General features: G+C 39.3%; 1 protein-coding gene across 9 annotated transcripts in view; it reads left to right on the plus strand.

The window, feature by feature from the left end:
* The first annotated feature begins 9,709 nt into the window (after positions 1 to 9,709).
* MYT1L (myelin transcription factor 1 like) overlaps positions 9,710 to 19,650 on the plus strand; it is a 542,339-nt gene continuing 532,398 nt past the window's right edge. For 3 of the 9 annotated variants that reach the window (XM_030921195.1, XM_030921201.1, XM_030921198.1), the window contains exon 1: positions 9,710 to 10,056. The gene's annotated coding sequence lies outside the window, so the exon portion shown is untranslated. Of the gene's footprint in view, positions 10,057 to 14,687; positions 14,964 to 16,312; positions 16,831 to 19,650 lie in introns of those variants that run through there. The other 6 variants (XM_030921199.1, XM_030921202.1, XM_030921203.1 and 3 more) reach the window with 4 other exon arrangements.

Here is a 19,650-nt window from a genome sequence, read left to right on the forward strand (position 1 = left end):
CTTGAACCCTGGAAGCGGAGGTTGTGGTGAGCTAAGATTGTGACATTGCACTGCAGCCTGGGCAACAGAGTGAGACCTCGTCTCAAAACAAAAAACGAAAAACAAAAACAAACAAACAAAAACCACTGGGCGCCATGGCTCATGCCTGTAATCCCAGCACTTTGGGAGGCAGAGGCGGGCAGATGAGCTGAGGTTAGGAGCTCGAGACCAACCTGGCCAACATGGAGAAACGACGTCTCTACCAAAAATACAAAATTAGCCAGGCGTGGTGGTGCACGCCTGTAATCCCAGCTACTAAGGAGGCTGAGGCAGGAGAATCACTTGAACCTGGGAGGCGGAAGTTGCGGTAAGCCAAAATTGCGCCACTGCACTCCAGCCTGGGTAACAAGAGCAAAACTCCTTCTCCAAAAAAAAAAAAAAAAAAGTAAAATATCTCATTAATAAATTGAATTCTGATTAATAATATTCTACATGTATTAAGTAAAATGAATTATCAAAGCTTATTTCAACTGTTTCTGTTTTGAAATATGTAGCTATTAGAATAAATTTAATTAAACATGAGGCTTACAGTATATATCTTTTGTAAGGAACTGAACTAGTCCAATGTTTCTCAAACTTCACTGTGCATACAGTTCACAGAAGAATTAGGTTAAAGTGCAGATCCTGAGTCAGTGGGTCCAAGAGAGGCCCAAGAAGCTGCATTTTCAACAAACTCTCTGGAGATGCCCATGGCTCCTACATCTATCCCAAGAATAAGATGAGATAGAAGACAAAGGCACTTTTAGTCCATCATTGGGAAACAGAACACCTGCTGTGTAGTGTATTAAAAGAAAAAACAGGAATCGTCCTTTATTACAAATTAATAAGACTAAGACTACACATCAATGGAACATTGTTAAGATATTTCTCCTTGCAAAGTTTCTTCCAGTTTGATATCACAAAAGGGTTGGTAACTAACTGTGCCCTAAAGTTTGTGGGGTTTGTTTAGCCTACTTACTTATTTCATTTCTGATAGAATTTGGACTGTGGCACAATTTATTTCCTTTCTGGAGTCTAAGGGATTTTGCATTTGCAGCTGACAGAGGAAGAAGTTCTGGAGCCAGAACTCCATCGGATTTGTGTGGAGCAGGGCCACTCCCACAAAGGCTCAGAAGATGTGAATGAATGAACGAGACTACTTCTCAGAAAGCAAGCAGGCCAGGGTTTGGGGTGAAGGGCAGCAGCAAATCCATGATGAGAGGTAGAAAAGGAGAGACTGTGCCAGAGCTTGGGCTGTTACCTTGAAAGACCCAGGGTTTAGGTGTTTGTGCGTGTGTGTGCCCTTGTATTCTGTGTCTGTGTATTGTATCAGTGAAAGCTCTGAGATACAAGCAAAGGAAACCAGTGGGCTCATTTCAGCAGAAAAGGCCATTTATTAACAAGATACTGGCATCTTGCCGAATGCCCAGGAGTGGAAGATGAGGAGAGAGGGCTGTGGCCATTTCCAATGTCCAGGCCGCACAGCTGAGGGAGTTCACTCAGAACAGCTCCAGCACCTCCTCCGTCCTTGCACTCACCGGAGAAGCCTTCTCCACTCGCCCAGGCTCTCAGGGTGCCACCTTCCTCCATGAAGCATCATCATGGAGTGTCTGCTATTTCCATCCCGTGCTGCCCCACATCAGCACACATCCCTAAAAACCACTTAGGCATCTTAACGCAATCCTCTCCTGATCGAGAACATTCCCCCCATTCTTAGAAAGGAAGGGCTTGATTCTCTGTGCTCAGCTCCCAGTCCAGGATTCCTAGCTTGTGTCCACTTCTTCTCTATTCTGCCATAATTCCACGTCAATATGCTTCGTACTGTAGGCCACTATCGCCTTAAAATGACAGGGGAAAGAGAGAAAAGCAGAAAATTAATTCAGTTGTATAAAGATGTACATGACCCAGGAAGGAAGATAAATGCAGTCAAATATTCTAAGCCTTTTGTCTACAAGATGAGCATCAGCATCTTCCCGGCTCCATCCCGGGCCCTCTGCCTCCAGCCGGCTCCTCAGCTGGTCAGAGGTGCTCACCTTGTAGGATGGCATCTGCACGGAGAGATGAGTTCTCAGTGTTGGCAGCTCTAGTCTTCCTTTGACTGTTAGAACTGAACCTGGCATTAGTGAAAGATGCCCCAAGAATCTTCTTTTTGCTTTTAGGGTAGTCATTAGTGCACCAAGATGTCTTATTTAAGATGAAAAAAGGAGGGGCTTTCAGTTCATGGCCCTAAAGTCAGAGCAGGGACCTCCCCGTGTAGCGGTCCCTGTGTTCCTTTGATAATCTGGGTCAATCCTTTTACTGAACACCTAACCCCTATGCAGCCTGCTCCCACAGTAGCCTGAGCCTCCAAAGAGAGAAAGCCAGGAGTGGAAGGCAAAGCTTCTTGCCTTTCTGTTTACAAACATAACCTGGCTATTCCCCAGACAATCAGATTCTAGTAACTTTATAAGGTGCAGACCCCTACATTTTTGTTGAATTCACCTTCTGGTCTCTAGTAAGTCTCTATTTTATGAAGAAACGTAGCATGAATACCGGCCCCTCCTCTCCAGGTTCTCGCAGTGTTCTGTCATTGCTGTAGTGGGGCCACCCTTATGTCCTCTGGGCAGAGAGAAATTGTATTTTCTGCAGAGATAAAGAATTAATGTAACCTAGGATAAGACAGTGAAGATGTGCTCTTGTTCCTAAAATATGAAGAAATACTAATCTTGGTCTTATCCTTTCATTGGGATAACATCCATTTCCTTGTGATTGGAGCTGTGAGGATTTGCTGGAGTAGAGAAGCTACATTTGGAACGTCGTCCTCTGTCAGCTCATGGTAGCTCACCACGGTTCTCCAGACTTCCGTCTTCTGTGCTAGCCCCACCAGTGAATGAAAGAAGGTAAGACAAACATGCCAGCCATTATCACCACTGGCAACTTTACAGCTATCATTTCTCCAGCAATGTCGCAGTGCTTTCGATTTACTATGTTGATATTCCATTTATTAGGGATCCAGGGAGGGGATTCTGCCAGCTATTGAAAATATCTTTTTTTTTTTTTTTTTAAACTGAGTCCCGTATGTCACTTAGTCTGGAGTGCAGTGGCACGATCATAGCTCCCTGCAGCCTTGAACTCTTGGGCTCCTGTGACACACCTATCTCAGCCTCCTGAGTAGCTAGGACTATATGTGGGCGCCATTATACCCTGTTTATTGGATACACGGTTTTCATCTCTGCCCATAGGAATTTTGGGGAAATGCAGGGAGGGTTTAAGGCCCGACTGAGCATGCATCTCCAACCTTGCTGCCTGTACATCTCTCTCAAGTGGACCACTTGGTATTCTGGGTTCCCAGAAGTTAAGGCAAGCCAAAGTCCAATGAAGTCCACGAGGTAGCGGCATTTCTCTTCTCAAATACAGAGTCACACTGACAAACGGCTGTAGAGCCATCTGGGAAAGGACATTTATGTTCACGATGTTACTGCAAGATCTTTCTTTAAAGGCATCTCTTCATTCTAGATATCCTGAGTCTAGAAGCCAACTTATTTCCGAGATTGGGTGAGGATCCTCAAATCTTCATGGTAGAGCTCGGCTCCGACACCTGTGCACAGACACCAAGTTTCTTCAGTTCCGTAAATCAAGTAGGAACTTTGTAGACCACCCATCTATTTCAGCAAATTATTCCATATGGCCAGGGCTGGCCATTTAATTGGTTTTCTACCATGTACTGTGAGCTGACAAATTCCTATCTTATGAGGTGTTTTCTACCAGGAAAGATAACAAAACTGCTATTTCTCAGAGATTGAGTTGTCTGCTTTCTTAGTACACATATGTGCCTCATTTAGTGTACTTACCTACAAGTAAATATTCTGACTGAATTCAGCACAAAAATCAGAACTACTAGGAAGGTTGAAATCTCAAACTTGGAGAGTAGCACGTTAGTGATAATACCTAAAAGTACAGCTGGTTTTCTCAGGACACTGTTACAACCACCATAAACCCTACACACTGCCACTGTTTCTCAATTACACTACACAGCCACCATTGCCGTAGGAGAATCTTTAAGGACTATGGTTTTCTGTGGGATCAACACACAATTCAAAATCTAAATTGGGAATGTCATAATGGTGAGTCGTAAGCCATGTGTCCATGTCTTTGCTGAAAGAGAAGTTGGAAAAATAAATTAGCTTGTTATTTTAGTATCTAGAGTGAGAGGCAGTCCCTACCTGCTAAGGAGGCTCAAATGTTGGGGAGGGTTGGGATGTAGGAAGGAGGTTCCAATGCTGGAAAGTCAGAAAGAGTGAAACATTTACTGCAGCACAGACTGGGGTGTACGTCTTTCTCCTTTTGTTGAACTCCATCATCTTCTCTGCCTCCATGTTTTTTCTAGATTCTCTTTTCTGAATGATTTTCATCACCAAAACTCTTCTAAATATGCATGATAATTATTACTATTTTCAGTACAGTGAAGAAAAAGATAATTTTGAATAAAGTAAGTGGTCTATTTTTTTTAACTTCAGGGATGAAACCCATAAACTAATTATAAAAATCAATAAAAGTACTCTTATTAAGAACCTGATTTAGACCAGCACTATTCCTATGTACTTATAAGCTAAAAGGCATAAGTCCCTTTCTTCAAGTAGCTTGAATCATTGCAGAGATACTAACCTGATGGCATAAACAAATAAAATGTGATATAAAACGCCAGATGCAAAATAGTTCAGAGACTGGGACTCAAAGGTGTACAGGTCGTGTGGAAAGTCTTGTTGGAATATGGGTATTTGCGAATTTATTGGGCCACTACAGGTGAAATGAAAGGTATTTACTTTCATAAAATCATAGATTGTTTTAAAATTATGGACTTTGAGTAGGATAAATACTCTTTGTAGATTATCTTAGTTTGAGCTGGTTATAATCATCTAAACCAGCAGTCCCCAACCTTTTTGGCACCAGGGACAGGTTTCATTCGTGGAAGACAATTTTTGCACAGAACTTGTGGGAGGCAGGTGTTTCACCTCAGATCATCAGGCATTAGATTTTCATAAGGAGCACACAACCTAGATCCCTCACACACACAATTCACTAGAGGGTTCACACTCTGACGAGAACCTGATGTTGCCACTGATTTGAAGGAGCTCAGGCAGTAATGCTCACTTACCCACCATTCACCTCCTGTGACCCAGTTCCTAAGAGGCATGGACTGGGGTTGGGCACCCCTTACCTATACCTTAAATTTTCAATTCTCTTTTAGAGCTCAAAATTATTTTTCATATTTATATCTATATATTTTGCCAACAAATAACCAGTTCTATAAAATCAGGCCAAGTGATCTGAATACAGATGTTTTCAACTCTACCTGTTCCAGACTCCCCTAATATGGGTTTATATTCAATGGAATGGTCAGCCTGGGATAGCTGCAGAAATAATGCATGAGCACTAAGATTTATGGTCTACCCTTTTTGATCCAGTCATTTCACCGAGATTACACAACCAAATTCCATCTGGCCACAACTCTTCTTGATACCTCAGCTCTTCTTCATGATATGGCTCCTAAATTTCTTTCTCATTATTCTAAATGAGAACCGCCTACACCTTATTTCTTTTATCCATTTGCTGTTGAGTCACTTTATAGATGTTTTGATTAGTTGAAGCTAATTCCCTGTAATGAAAATGGGTTCCCCATCTTTATCATTGATAAATTAATAAATCACCCCTTCTCTGATATATACCTAAATTGAAAAGTTGTTTCCCAATACAGTAGGGGAGGGCTATGTTAGTGCCTGATTTTACATACTGTACACTCTGATATAGTAATATCTAGATTCCAGGTTTTACCAATTTACTACCCAACTAGAGCAATTCTATGCTGTTTGCTCCAGACCTAACTTAATCTCAGACTCCATCTAGATGTCACAGCTCTCTATCACTGGTGGAGACATAATTCTGAAGAAAAGGTCATGAGCTTCCTGTAGCAAAACTCATATACGTCATCATCATGCTTTCCATGAAGGTCTAGTTCCCGGCTCCTCACCTGGTGTGCGACATGGCCCCTGAAGAAACATCTAGGCTCCTTTCCTTTTCTGGTCTCATGTTGAGACCAGAGTCCGGAGAACAGAAAGGAGAGAGATTGCACTTCCTCTACTATGAGAGATCAATCTATAGTTTGTTAAAGTGATCAGAATATACATGCTACAGCTGGAAATACATCATAGGCTATAGCCTCTGTGTATTTCAACACATAACATTATCTGGACTTTTTTCTTTGTACTACATTGGAGGACATACCCATCAGAAGTGGCAATATGTTCCCATTTCTTTTCTCTTACAAATAAACAGATAGATACATAAATAAACAAAATTAATGACATATGTATTTCCTAATACCAAAGGCTTTAACATGTGGAATAAACTAATACACAAAGCATAAAATATATTAGAAATAATTTAAGGAGGCAGGTGACAGAGTAACTTAGAGGCAAAACATTTGGTTATATGGTGTAATTGCAAACTACAGAGAGATTTTTAAACTAAATGGTCATTTGAGTATCCCCCAGTCCTTCTACAGCCTGAAGGACTTTATGGTACCTTACTGCAGAGTACTTGATATCATTTTTGAAGAAATCATACTGTATCGACTGAGCTACAATGTAACTGCAAAATGCAGACTGCAGTGTTGCTCTGCTGTGGCTCTGTGGCTTCATGATTCATTCATTTTTCCTCTTCTCTTAAGCCATTTGAGGGCTGGTATCTCAGCTCTAAAAGTCATGCAGAGAATGGGTGGAAGGAATACAAATGCTTCACTGGAGCCAGATTCAGGCTGGGGCAGTTGTTGTCAACACGATGAGGTTGAATGAAATGCAGTGACATTGTGGTAAGGGAAGACGTGTTCTTTATTGCTATTGGGTCCAGGGATGCCTTACCTTAAGGGTAAAACATTAGACACTATGCTTATCAACACAGCAGGCTGTCATTGCAGTGAGTTACACCTACAGCTTAAGGTAACCAAAGCTGTTGAAACAATATTGTGCCTGTGTGTGTGTGTGCAGGTGCCCCATATGAAATACACATTGCATTTTCATAGACATGCACAAATGTGTAAGAAACACATATACATGTATAAATCTGTGATTTAAAATATGACAGTATTATGTACAGATTTCTTTCTTCTTAATGTAAGATAAGGTATTTGGGGGCAAATTTTAACTAAGAAAACCGAATTTATTATTAACACAAGTATGATAAACTCATAGGGAATGATTACATGAATATGTGTGTATATATGTTTGTGTACATACATATATTCATTTAATTTGAACTTTATTTTTTAAGTACGTTTGGAATGATTTTGAAGTAATAATATAATATATATATTTAAATGCCTAAATACTACCCAGAGATCATGATTTGACCTAAACACTCACATTTGCGTGGGAATTTTATTGTGCTTATTTTCTTTTTGGAGGAATGCTTTGTCCTTTACAAAATGGACGAATACTCCCACTGTACTGCAGTTCCAGTTCTATAATCATTTTTGGAGGCTCTCTTTACCCCACGGTGACCACACAACACGAAGAACTGTCCTTACCCACGTGCTGCTTGCCTGGGGAGCTCAGTGTCTCACACACAGAAGGATATACGCTCCCATTTTTTTTCCGCCGACTGTAAATGACTCCTATTCTTTGCTCCACAGAACATCCGATGTGGTGCCCAATCAGCTGAAAAAGCTGCACAGACGTCATTAGTTCTGTGTGTGTGTGTGCGAATGTGTGTGCCTGTGTGTGTGTGAAAGAGAGAGAGAGAGAGGAGACTGCAGCTGCCTTGCCGCGTGCCGAGTGGAGTCTCCACTAGGGCAGCGCGCTATTGATTTCTGATCCACATTGCAGCAACAGGGCTAGAGTGCAGAAGAAAAAAACCTCACATCTCAGAAATAGGAATTACAAAGACAAAAATAAGTAGATAGATAGTTTTACACAAAAATCAGGCATCTGTTACCGAAGGAAACCAAAAGTGGCAATTTAGCAAAATTTAAAGACTGTTTATAACATAGAACAAGGTGTACAGGAGAAGTAGAGTAAGATGAGTTTAGAAAAAATTATTCGTTCTAATTTTTCAACAATTTTTTATGACAGGTGATAATGGTCTAATTTCCAGAATGCCTTGAAAAACCCTGAAATACTGGCAGAGATACTGCAAAGTCAAGCTTATCTGAAGGCAATCTTGAAGCTATGCCTTCAGATTGAGAATTTTAAACAACAAAATATCCAAGATTTATTTTTTAAATTGCGTTCGATTATCTTATTAGCTAGTAGCTTTCTCTATTTTAATTCTTTGTGTTGCATAATATCTAGGATACAGTAACAGGCTGGTTGCAAATGCTTGAAACAGAAATAGGTTTCTTCATAGGCTGCGTTTCAGCATGTCCAACTGTGAGCCTGTGAAGCACAGCATCGGAGTTCTCTCGAGGTCTGTTGCCTCGGATTTGGTTAGAAATTATTGAATCTGGAGTGTAAAAACCCTGTCTGGGCCTTTTAGGCAGCTTGATTTCAAAACTAGCCCTTCCGCCCCAAGACTTATCGACCGCCCCCCACCCCGTCCCAAAAGAAAAACGGAAGGAAGTTCAGCGTTAAAATAATGGTGATGTCAGGCAGGCAGTCTGCATGTGAGCAGCAGAAAATTAGAAGAATAGAACCATCCATTCTCGTTTCCCCCCACGACACTCACGCACACATACATGCACACTCTCTCGCGCAGACACACACACACACACACACAACACCAGTCAGTGAAGGGGAAAAAGGGTGATACCTTTTTAAAAAATGAAAGGCAGTAAGCCATTATTAGCAAGAGCTATATTGAGCATGCTTGCCAGACAAGCAGCAAAGCTGAGCTCCAGTTCCGCCCAGACATGTGCCTTGCCATTTTCATTTTAATCAGCCTGCTCAGGATGGCTGCTGATTCATTTTGCAGGATGTCCCCCTGGGAGCCAAGGTGGAAGCCTGAGGCGAGCTGCTATTGCATCAATGCAGCACATCAGAGCGAGAGCGCGGAGGCAGAGGGAGGAGAGAAAGCCTTCAGCACCGCATCCAGATTTCAATATGGCTAGTTAGAAGGTCCTGCATGAAACCGAGTCTATTGCAGAAAACATAATGAAAGGAAAAGAAAAGAAAAGAGTCACGTTGTCATTTCATTATCCAACTATTCTCTCCCCCAACCCCTTCCTGCCACCAACACACACACACACACACACACGTACACATTTTACAGTGACCACGAAAGATTTCAAGCCACTCTGTGGAAGCGTGTGTATGTGTGTGTGTGTACTATTTACCTGGTAACTAGCTGGGGTGGTATACCTGATTTAGCTGGAGACTTTGATTTGTAGGACTGACAACCTTATTATGCAGTGAGTTTATTATTGATATTATTCTGCTCTCGGTTGCCATGGCCACCTTGTGAGAGACATTCAATTTTCTCTCTTCCATCATCATTATCTATGAGGCCATCTGTTGTGGAAAATGAATTCAGCCTCATTTGCATGACTGATAAGCAATTTTTTTTTTATCTATTTAACAGAAGGTCATATGCCGGGGATTTGGAGCTTGTGAAAAAAAATGTGGAAAAAAAAAAAGCCTAGGAGAGGATGAGTGGGAGTGTGGGCATGGGGGGTGTGTGGAAGTCAAACAGATCCCTGAGGCCTGCGAGCCTATCGCGCTGCATTTGTCATTCCTGCCCGGGCGACATTTTTTTTTCCCTAAGCTACTGCACACTAAACAGAGTGAGAGAGCTTTTCCCTGCAGTCTTCTTGAAGCCCCCCTGGCTTTTTTACTCATTGTTGGTGGGTGTATTTTAATTTTTTCATTCCCTGGACTATGGGTTATGATATCAATATTCACTGAAGACAAAAAGCCACCTTTTCTGCATCTCGGTGGCATGCATGTGTCTCATCATCCTTTCAAACTTGTGGTGGAACAGGGTTTTCTTCCCTGTCTGTGTATTTTGAGCCAGCACAGTTACCAAAATTGAACTTGTCTTTCGCTTGTGAGCGGTTGTGGTCATTGTGAGGTACGTGATGCTCGTTAGGTTAATTTTTGGGGGACTTAGTGAGCAGGATGTGTTTTACCGTAGCTCAAGGGCTGAGGCTGCTATTCCATTGTCTGCTCCTTTTTAAAGTTATTTTTATAGCATGGCTGGTAGCTGAAATGTTCCTGGACTGGAAGCTTTGTGATCCACAGAAAATCTGTCTTTAAACTAAAATGGGTATTAGGTTGCATGACTTAACTGTGATGTTGTTTATGAAGGAAAAAGATACAAAACAAAACAGGATGCATGTATAGTGCTTGGAGGATAAGAGGATACTGAAACAAAAACTTCCCAGAGACTTGACTGGATTACTTTACATTACAAATGAAGCACATCATTTTATACAAAGGCAATTAAAATGTTAGATATTTTTGATGAATTTACCTAATGATAAGAAGAGAGTTGATTTATATTGTTGAAGTGGAGAAACTCAAATAAAGATTTTTAAATTTAACTTAAATGTTTGAAGTTCATAATAATGAAACAAAATGTAATTTATAATAGAAATATGTCTTTTTGTAACACCTAAATTAATAAACTAAAAGTTTAAATGGTACACTTTAGTTTTAAGATAGATCTGAATAAAGCAAAAATGTATATGTAAATATTTATATGAAAGTTAGTTATATAAAATATAGAGAATAGATTTTGAATTTAGTATTAACCATGACAATTTCTTGTACCATCAAAGCTATATAAGCTAAATAATTTCTAAGTTACTTAGAGTAAACATATTTTACATAAGAGTCTTTTTGTTCAAATGTTTGTATTTTTTACTAAACAAAATTAACATCATAGACAAAAGCATCCCAAAACCACCCTTACAGGCATATGAGGGTCTTTCTAATTGTTCAACTTCATAAGTATCATGTAGCTTTAAAAATAATAAAGTCATGTCTCCCATACAGATAAAAATGTAATTATTTTAAAAAGAAAAGTATTTTATACAGTATTCCTTTTCAAAAACACAATAGCATTGCATTCCTGTAAGTTTTCACCTCTCAAGAACTTTGAATCCAAAGTGTTGATGGTAAGTTATAAATGCTACTAAGAGACACATTCCAGAAAAAAGGAAGTTTGTTTTTTCTGATTGACCTAAAAGAACATGTATGATTCTATCAACTCAAATGCAGTAAGTCAATTGCTTAAAAGTCTCCTTAAAGTTATACTTGAGTGATAAATTTTCTTTATTAACCAAAATAGACCACTGTTGATGTGTTTTTGTGATGGTACTTTACCTGATTGCACTTTGAAAACTCTTACCATACTATCATACACTTTTCATAAGCAATAACAGTTGTTATATAATCCTTCTGGTTTTAATCAGCCATATTTCTTTATATTTTAGCTTGAGTTTCAGAGAAATAAGTTTATTTTAAACATTAATCGTGCATTTAAAGAATTTAAAACAATAAAATTCTGATAGATTAAGAAGATTATTTAAAGTGACATCAGCTTTCTCAGAGGACTATAGTTTAAGCATCAGTAATATGAGATCTGGATCTATATTATAATATGAAGGATTAAGTTAGTGCCTTTTGATCTGTACATATAGTCTTCAGATTTGTGAATCAAAATTGTCAACATCTAAAAAAAACCTATGAAGTCGCACAATTGATTTTTGCTTCCTCCCCACCCCCACCCCCAAAAAGTTAATTACCAATCTTGGTTGGATTCTTCCTTGCCTCTCTGACATTTGACTGCTGCTAATTCACTGATTAATCTCATTAATGTGATTATAGTAGGATTTAGAGTTGGCTGCCATTGTTCTGTAGACAGTGCTATTCAGGCTGAGCACTTGCCACCTCATTCAGTTTTGCTGTGATTTTTCAAAGGCTGGTGGAGTGAGCTATTGTGAGCAGGCTTCTCTGCCTTCCCTTTCAGCACCAGGAGCTGTCCGCAGCTGATAGCGATTGCATTCAGCAGTGACTGACTTCCTCCTAGTTTATTGGCAATGTGAAAATGGCTCACTTTCATCACCTTAATGATTGTGCTAGTTGAGGTAGAAGTAGGAGAAGCCTTCATGGTCACATTTGGATGTTTTGAAGATGGTGGCAGCAAAGATATCTATACTTGAAGATTTTTATTTAGTAAAGACTTTCCATCTGCCATTGCACACACATTTTACTCTATTTCCAAATATTCAAACTTATCAATATGTTAAAAATTACTTGTATATATGCATAGTTGTAGGTTGAAAAATTATAAACATTATTACTTTTCAACTGTAAAATTTTCTCCAAATACATGCAATTATTAATAAAATTCATCTTTGAAAAGATGCACCAGGACTATCTGGTGTCACAGGCAGAAAGTATGCATGACACACAAATTTCAACTTTTCTTTAGTTAGACTTGCATCCAGCTGCAGAACTTATGCCAATTTCACAAATTTGTGTTAGAAGCTGAGATCAAGGTAAAGGCCCAATAATTTGTGACCACATATGAGTGGTGTACAAAAATTCCTAAAGGAATATGAGTACATAGTCTTCTTTGGGGTTATAAAAGCTGTCAAAGCATGACCTTAGGACTATGTGGATAGTTTCAGAGAATGAGACTTCTTCAATATGCTGTTTTCACTGTCCCTGTTATGTTTTTCACCTAATTTGTTTATTTAATTTTTACTCTCTTGAAAATGTTTCTATTTTGTCCATTACTCTTGAATATACCCAATTATTTCACTGTCTGATGTTTTCTGTCTGCTTTCTGTGTCAATGTTTAATAGATTAGGGAAAAGAAATAAGTGATTATGCAATTTCAAAGATTTGTAAAGTTTTTCTATTTGTTACAATTACACTTAAAAATATTGAGTTAATAATCTGATTGTTCAACTGCTTTTATAAATACTTTACAGGTAAAATTTTTAAAAGCCAATTACTTCTCTGTGAAAAATTAATTTTGTCAAGTGAATAATGTTTTCAAAGTCACATGCATAAACTAGATTTTCAACTCTACCTGTAAGCCAATCTAATTTGAGGGAGAGCTATTATTTTAAAAATACATAATATATAATCTGAAAGACTTTGTTTACTGCTTATATATTTTGGTGGACACATTTAACTTCAAACAACTTAAAGGCCTATTTACTCTTAAATGTTTTATATTAAAAATCTCCTCCGTGGAATTAGAGGGACTAGTCAGACGCTCTTTGGTAATGACCACTCTGCCCTGCACTTACAGTTTGGTTTGGCTGGGTGTCCCTTTTAGACCAGGGCTATCATTTTCAATCAATAATCAGTTTTTCCAATGTGTGTTGTCCTTTGCCAGGAAGTCTACCTTGAGGCGAAGTCTCTCCAGAACTCTGTTCAGGAGGCAAATGAATGGTAGACTCAGAAAGAGAGATCGACAGTTTTGCTAAATTCTTATAATCAAACTACTCCATAGCATAATTTGATTGCAATGACATTATGCATTTTCCTATTTTCAAGTTTTTAAGAGTTCCTTTTATGAATATCTTCTTTTTTATTTGAAAAGTTGTGTAGTATCCTTTAGAAAGGAGTAACTGAGGATAAACTTGAACAAAAACTTGTGAATAACATATTTTTCACCAAGCTAAGTTTCATCATACTGTATTCTGCACAACACCTGACATGGATCTGCATTTCTTCCAAACTAAACTGAAGATAAAAGATACCACAAACTTGAAGAAGAAATTAGATGTAGGTTTGTGTTTGTGTGTGTGTGGTTGGGGGTAGTGTCATATCTACATATCTTGGTTGCTGGTATGAAAAAGATATTTTAAATTGGCATGCCACCCCCATACTTAAAATGTTGCCTATAGTGACCATAACTCATATGAAATAATACAAATATTCTACTGTTATAGTAATTTGTTGTATGATTTTTTTTCTGATATTAGATTATTTAAAGGCAACAGCTATCCATTTTTTCCATCAGTGGGCTATTTCAATGCAATGTGGTTCAGTTTGTAATATCTTTGTGTCTTGTCTTTTCTCTCTCTTTCTCTCCACTTTTCTTTCTCTCTCTTCTGCCCTCTCTCTCTTTAACTCGGTCCCTGTTTGTCTGTTTTGCCACCCTCTCTTCTCTCTGTGTTTCTTTCACACCTGCATTGTTCCAGCATACACAATGATTTTTCTATGCATGTTTCCACAATGGAAGTGTTTTTGGCTTTGACATCATAATGAGTCCTCAGGGTATCTGTAGAAGTAATCAGAGATGGCAGAGAAAATGTAAGCCAGGTGTTATAAAACTAGAAAGAATGCATAAATGCTTATTTATTAGATAGAGAAAGACTGATAAACATTGCTGTATTAGGCTATTCTGCTAGGAAAATTTTCCAACCATGTACCTCTTTTAAAATAATCTCTGCTCCCCACGTGGTGATTATCAGAAAAGTTGGGGGGGGTGAATATTTTAGTCTGTGTAAGGAGTATTGTGTTGTGAGAAGATGGAATGATACAGGACATTCTCTTAAAGCTTTCCTTGCTTTCAGACTGCAGTGGTGTCTAGCAGGGCTCGACAGGAAGGGAATTGCAGTCTCTGTAGTAACCAGTAAGTCTGGTCCCAACACATCAGGGAAGAGCTTGGTCTTCAGAGGAATTACCTCTGAGAGCTGGAAGAGGGTGTTCCTGGTAACTTGGGGCTTCTCTGTCAGTCTCCCCACGGAAACCACAGTCAGCACTGTGCTCTGTGGAAAGCCTGCAGTGGCTGCTTCCTCATGCTGTTCTGCTCTCGACTCTCACTCACTGTGGATAGTGGGCTGGTGAAGTGCAGGCGCCAGAGGGTAGGGGTGAATGGAATGGAAACACAGAGGGAACTGTGACCAGCACGTGCGATGGTCTCTCCACGGCAGACAGAGCCCTGCGTGGGTGAGAAGCAGACTGCGGAACAGGATTTGGCTTGATGGCCACCAGCTCTTCCACAAAAAGGTACTTCTTTCCTTTTATTGTAAAGGTTACATAGGATTTTTTTTTTTTTTTTTTTTTTTTGCCTGGTGGTTGCAGTTCCCAGTTCTTCTCTTAAGTACTTCAAAAATAGTTGTTTCTCCACCTGCCTGCCTATCTCCAGCTCTCATTTGATTGCATACACAACACTTCCTAAAGTCTCTTGGTTTGGCATGTGAACACGCCAACAATGGACCCTCTCTCAAAAGAGCTTCTCCTTCAGTGTAATGCCATTGTGGGCACCGATATGTCTGCATGCTGCCTGGAGTTGTTGTTAAACATGAGTCTGTGTATTCAAGGCTAGTTTCCAGGGGCGAGGGTGGGAGGTGCTAAAGTAGCCTTTATGATTTAATGTAGCCTTTCATAACGGTGAGTGTTATAGGAGAGAGGTTTGCAGAGAGTGAAACGGTATAGTCACCACCAGAGTGAAACATCTATGACTTAATTCAAGAAGCCATTTATAAAATCAGCACTTTTTTAAGCCAGAAAAAATGCTAATGAACATCAGGTATCTATGTTCCCTTAGTTATTTTAAAAACCTTGTAAGGTCTTGTCTTTTCAAAGAAAACTTTGTCTATATTTTTTTCTTCAAACAATGCTAAAAGGTGAAAAATGTTTTAACTTTCTTAGACAAGAAGTTTTGTGTCTTTTGTTTTAAAAGAGAATGATACAAGAAGCTCATACTGAAACAGAATAATATAGTGTGGTTGGCAACCCAAAAAAGATTTTAGGAATCAGTTAGAGTTAACTCTTGTGTCACCATTCTTTTATTTTAAGAAGTGACAGGTTTTGGAACCTCTTTTTGTTTTGCTTGGATGTTAACCAGTAATGCCATTTAAAATACTGTAGGTTCAGCTTACTTTTGTGAGGTTTCTTTGGCCACAGCATGAATTTACCATAACATCAATGATAGGGGAGATATTTTTAGATATACTGCCTAGCTGGTAGCTGCTAACAGCCTGACTCGGTATTTACAGTTCTCATCTATTACATTAAATACAGCACTGCTCATGATACACATTCTGCTCTAGAGATTTAGGGGCCTGTGGGTACAAGGCAAGCGGCATACAGCACACATCTCCACTCGTGTCTGCCTGTGTTGCAAGGTTGATACACAGGAAGGTTAGAAATTACTGGTTTAATCCACAGCTGTAGTTTGGAAAATATCTAGATCAGCAGTGAAGTTCCCTCCCACCTTAGGATTTGGGGAAGTGGATATGTTTTGTGTTGCTTCAAGGAGGCAGCCTGAGACAGGGTAAGTCAGCAGGATGCTTCCGAGGCTCTTCTGCTGCAGCGATGTGGTCTCTGAGGGAGCCTGAGCCTGGTGCACGCAGCACAGGCGGGACTCGCAGCCCGGCGCTGTCTGTCTGCTGCCTTTTCATGGAGGCTGCGCTTCACCCGCCCGGCAGAGCGCTGTACGCATGCCCGTCTTCCCTGTCGTTTAGTGGTGTCAACTTATTAATTTCCATCTTCGACTTCAGGCCTGTTAGTTTCCTGTCTGAAGGCATTATTACTTTTGTCCATGTGGCAAAATAATTAGCATACAGATGAGAAGGGCCCCTTGCCTGGGCGCCGGTAGAGACAGAAGATGTGCAGTGGAAAGTTGATTGGATGAATGGAGAACAAATGGTGGGCGTTCAAAAGCATTAGAAGAGTTTTGTAGTCGTGGAGCAGGTTGGAGAATTTTCTGGGTGAGTCCCTAAGATGGAAGGCAGGGGTGGCTGCCGTGGGAACAACTGCTTGTCAGACACTGGCTTAGCCGAAGGTGCCAAGTGCGGCTGCAGGCACAGATAATTCATTGGGACGACTTTGTTTTGCAAGTCTTGCGGCTGCTCTTTGGTATCCCCTCCAGGTAAATATGTCCTGTGCTCCCTGTCTTCTCCAGAGCGTTTGTTCCGCTTCCCAAAGTGGAGCAAAGTTCAACTCCTGATGGTCAGTAACAAAAGAAGAGTCATTTGCTGCTGGTTTGGGGTGGCGGCTTCATCCGTCTTCGTGTGCATGTGTCTGAAGTGGAAATTAACTGTTTAGAGATGATTGTTTTTAGAAACTTACAGCAGCCATTATTCAATGTGTTTAATTAATATTTTCTGAAACCGTGCATCGAGACCAGCAAAATTAGCAAATGTTGTTTCAATGAAAGCCCAGACATAATTAGTTTTGACTAGTATGTATTTTTCCTAGCTGGAAGATGATTTTAGCTAATTTAACCAGCAACTTACTGGAGATTGTGAAAATTGAACTGAAGTTTCTATTGATCTGTAGAATTTACAACTAGGAAATGTAGAAATTAGCACACAGTGATACTCTCAGTTCTTTTCAGAAAAATGGAGATCATTTTTGCAAATCAGTCTTCTGAGTTGAGAAGTAAGAATAAAGAGTCTGCTGGAATCCTAATTTTCTATTGTCATCAGTGACACATTTCTTATATAATTCTGTGACTGTGCTACTGCAATATGGGTATTTTAATATTTAGTTAAATATACTTCCATCTGGGGGAATTCACAGATAAATAGTTCTATCCTGTTTTAATAATTCCGATTCTCCCTAAAAGGCAAGGTTTTTCATTTTAACTGACCTAATTATTTCACCTGCTTTTTAGGTAGAACTCAAGTAGAAATTGTTATTCTTTAACTGTCTTTTTATAGATTCCTGAATATTTTAGATCACTTGATCTTATTTTGCTTTTATTTTAAGCTTTTTTTTTTTCTAAAGAGTTGCTTTACTTTAGCTGTTTGCTTTAAACAATAACAGTGAATATTTGACAGAAAATACAACTTTTGGGGGGAGGGGAAAATATTTTCTGTTTAAAAAAATATACCTTTTCAAAAAATAAGGAAACCACCTTTAACGAATCTAAACCTCAAACACAAGGTATTGAAAAACATATTAACCCTTCATGTGAAGCTGCTGAAACTTGGTTTTCATCATTTTCCTTCTCATCCTGCAAGTTTCTTAGTACTCACATTGAGCTTTTTCTGCATGATAAGTAAATTATCTATTGTTTTTTCAATATGTGTGTGTTTATACACACAGACAAATTTCTTTTTCTATTTCATTTTTAAATTTGCTGGTAAACTAGAATGAGGAAAAAATTGAGTTTTTAAAAATGTAACTCAAGCAGTTTTAAATATCAAATTGTTTTCAAGCAGATTCATGAAATCTTACCTAGAGAAAAGTCATAAAGTCATAGTTCCATTATTTTCTCATGGCTACATTTCATTTTAGAGTTGAACCAAGCTTTATATGATTAATATAGCTGCTTTTAGCTTTATGATGGTGGTTTATAACTTTCTTGGGGCAAAATATCAGCGTTTACTTTTTAACCTCACCTTGTGCATTTCTATGCGGAGATCCCCGAAAGCCCCTTCTCCGATGCTCTTTGTGCCTGGCTGCCTTCAAAGGTGGAGCCCAGCTGTTTTTGTTTGTTTGTTTTGTTTTTTTCTTAGGGTCAAAATTGTGTCATATTAGTCTCCACTCCACGGAGCCCCATGTGCCACTCTCTGTCACGTTTGTTCTCAGGCCGTGGAGCAGGCTCACGGGCAAAGACACTGAAAGGTCCCAGGACTGGAAACAGGCTGATGTGCACCTGTCTGAAAAGGTGATTTCTAAGGGAATTTTTCCCTGTCTAGTTGGACTCTAAGGTTGAGTGTCAACTTTGGAAAGAAAAGCAGCCTTTCATGGCAAAATTTTTAATCAATTGATGTGATTCCAAGGTGTTAGTCCAAAGATGAAGCCCTCCTTTACTTAAATGCCCTGTGTAGGCAACGCTGGTCAGTGTGGGGCGTCTACTGTCTCAGTGGGCCTGCTCTGCTCACCGAAGCCACAGAGGGCATTGCTTTGGTGGGGTTTCCATTGACTGTGAATGAAAAAAAAAAAAAAGGTAAATATTTTTTATTAAAAAGGTTATTTGACTGTATTCCCTTTAAAATTCAGTACTGTTGTGTATTTTTGCACTCTTAGGGGTACTATAATTCCTCTCTTCCATGGTTTTGTGAGTGCGTGCATGTGTGTATTTTTAAAATGCCAGTGTGAAAATGTGTGTAAGCTGACAATATTTGAGCCATAGGGTTAGTATGTGTGCCATGTAAGCCTGCTTTAGATGTGTTTGTGCACTCATTAATATAGTTGAAAGAACTTTAGGACTCAATATTGCATACTGACTGCTTTTTACTGAAGTCTGACTGTTTACATAGAACACTCCAATTGCTTCAAAGAAAATTACCTCAAGGATATTGGGCATTTGCTTGAGAAATTTTCAAGTGTGGAATGTCAGGTTTAGGACTCTAAATCAAACAACTCATGAATTAATAATTTATGGGGGTCCTTTTTTTTTAGTACATTGACAAAGATTTTCATTATAGGATTTCTAGCTCAAACACTGTTCTGAGTGGTGCCTTCATGCCGTTATCTCAACCTAAATGCATAGTGTGTTTTAATGGCCCTCAACAGAAAGGTTTTTCAAAAGTCAGCATCACCTCTTGATTCCAGAGGCTACCACACCACTGAACCCTAAAAGCAATGGACCATTCTTAGAGGCTGACTTTAAATTTGGCCCAACCTCCCCTCCCTGGTGCACGTATTCCACCAGCCTGTGCCATCTGAACAGAAGCTGAAAGCACAGAGCTTTGTCGCCATGAAACAATGCTAGCCAGACTGGTTGTAGAAATAATCG

This window comes from Rhinopithecus roxellana, chromosome 17 (genome assembly GCF_007565055.1).
Source record: "Rhinopithecus roxellana isolate Shanxi Qingling chromosome 17, ASM756505v1, whole genome shotgun sequence".
Classification (NCBI taxonomy): domain Eukaryota; kingdom Metazoa; phylum Chordata; class Mammalia; order Primates; family Cercopithecidae; genus Rhinopithecus; species Rhinopithecus roxellana.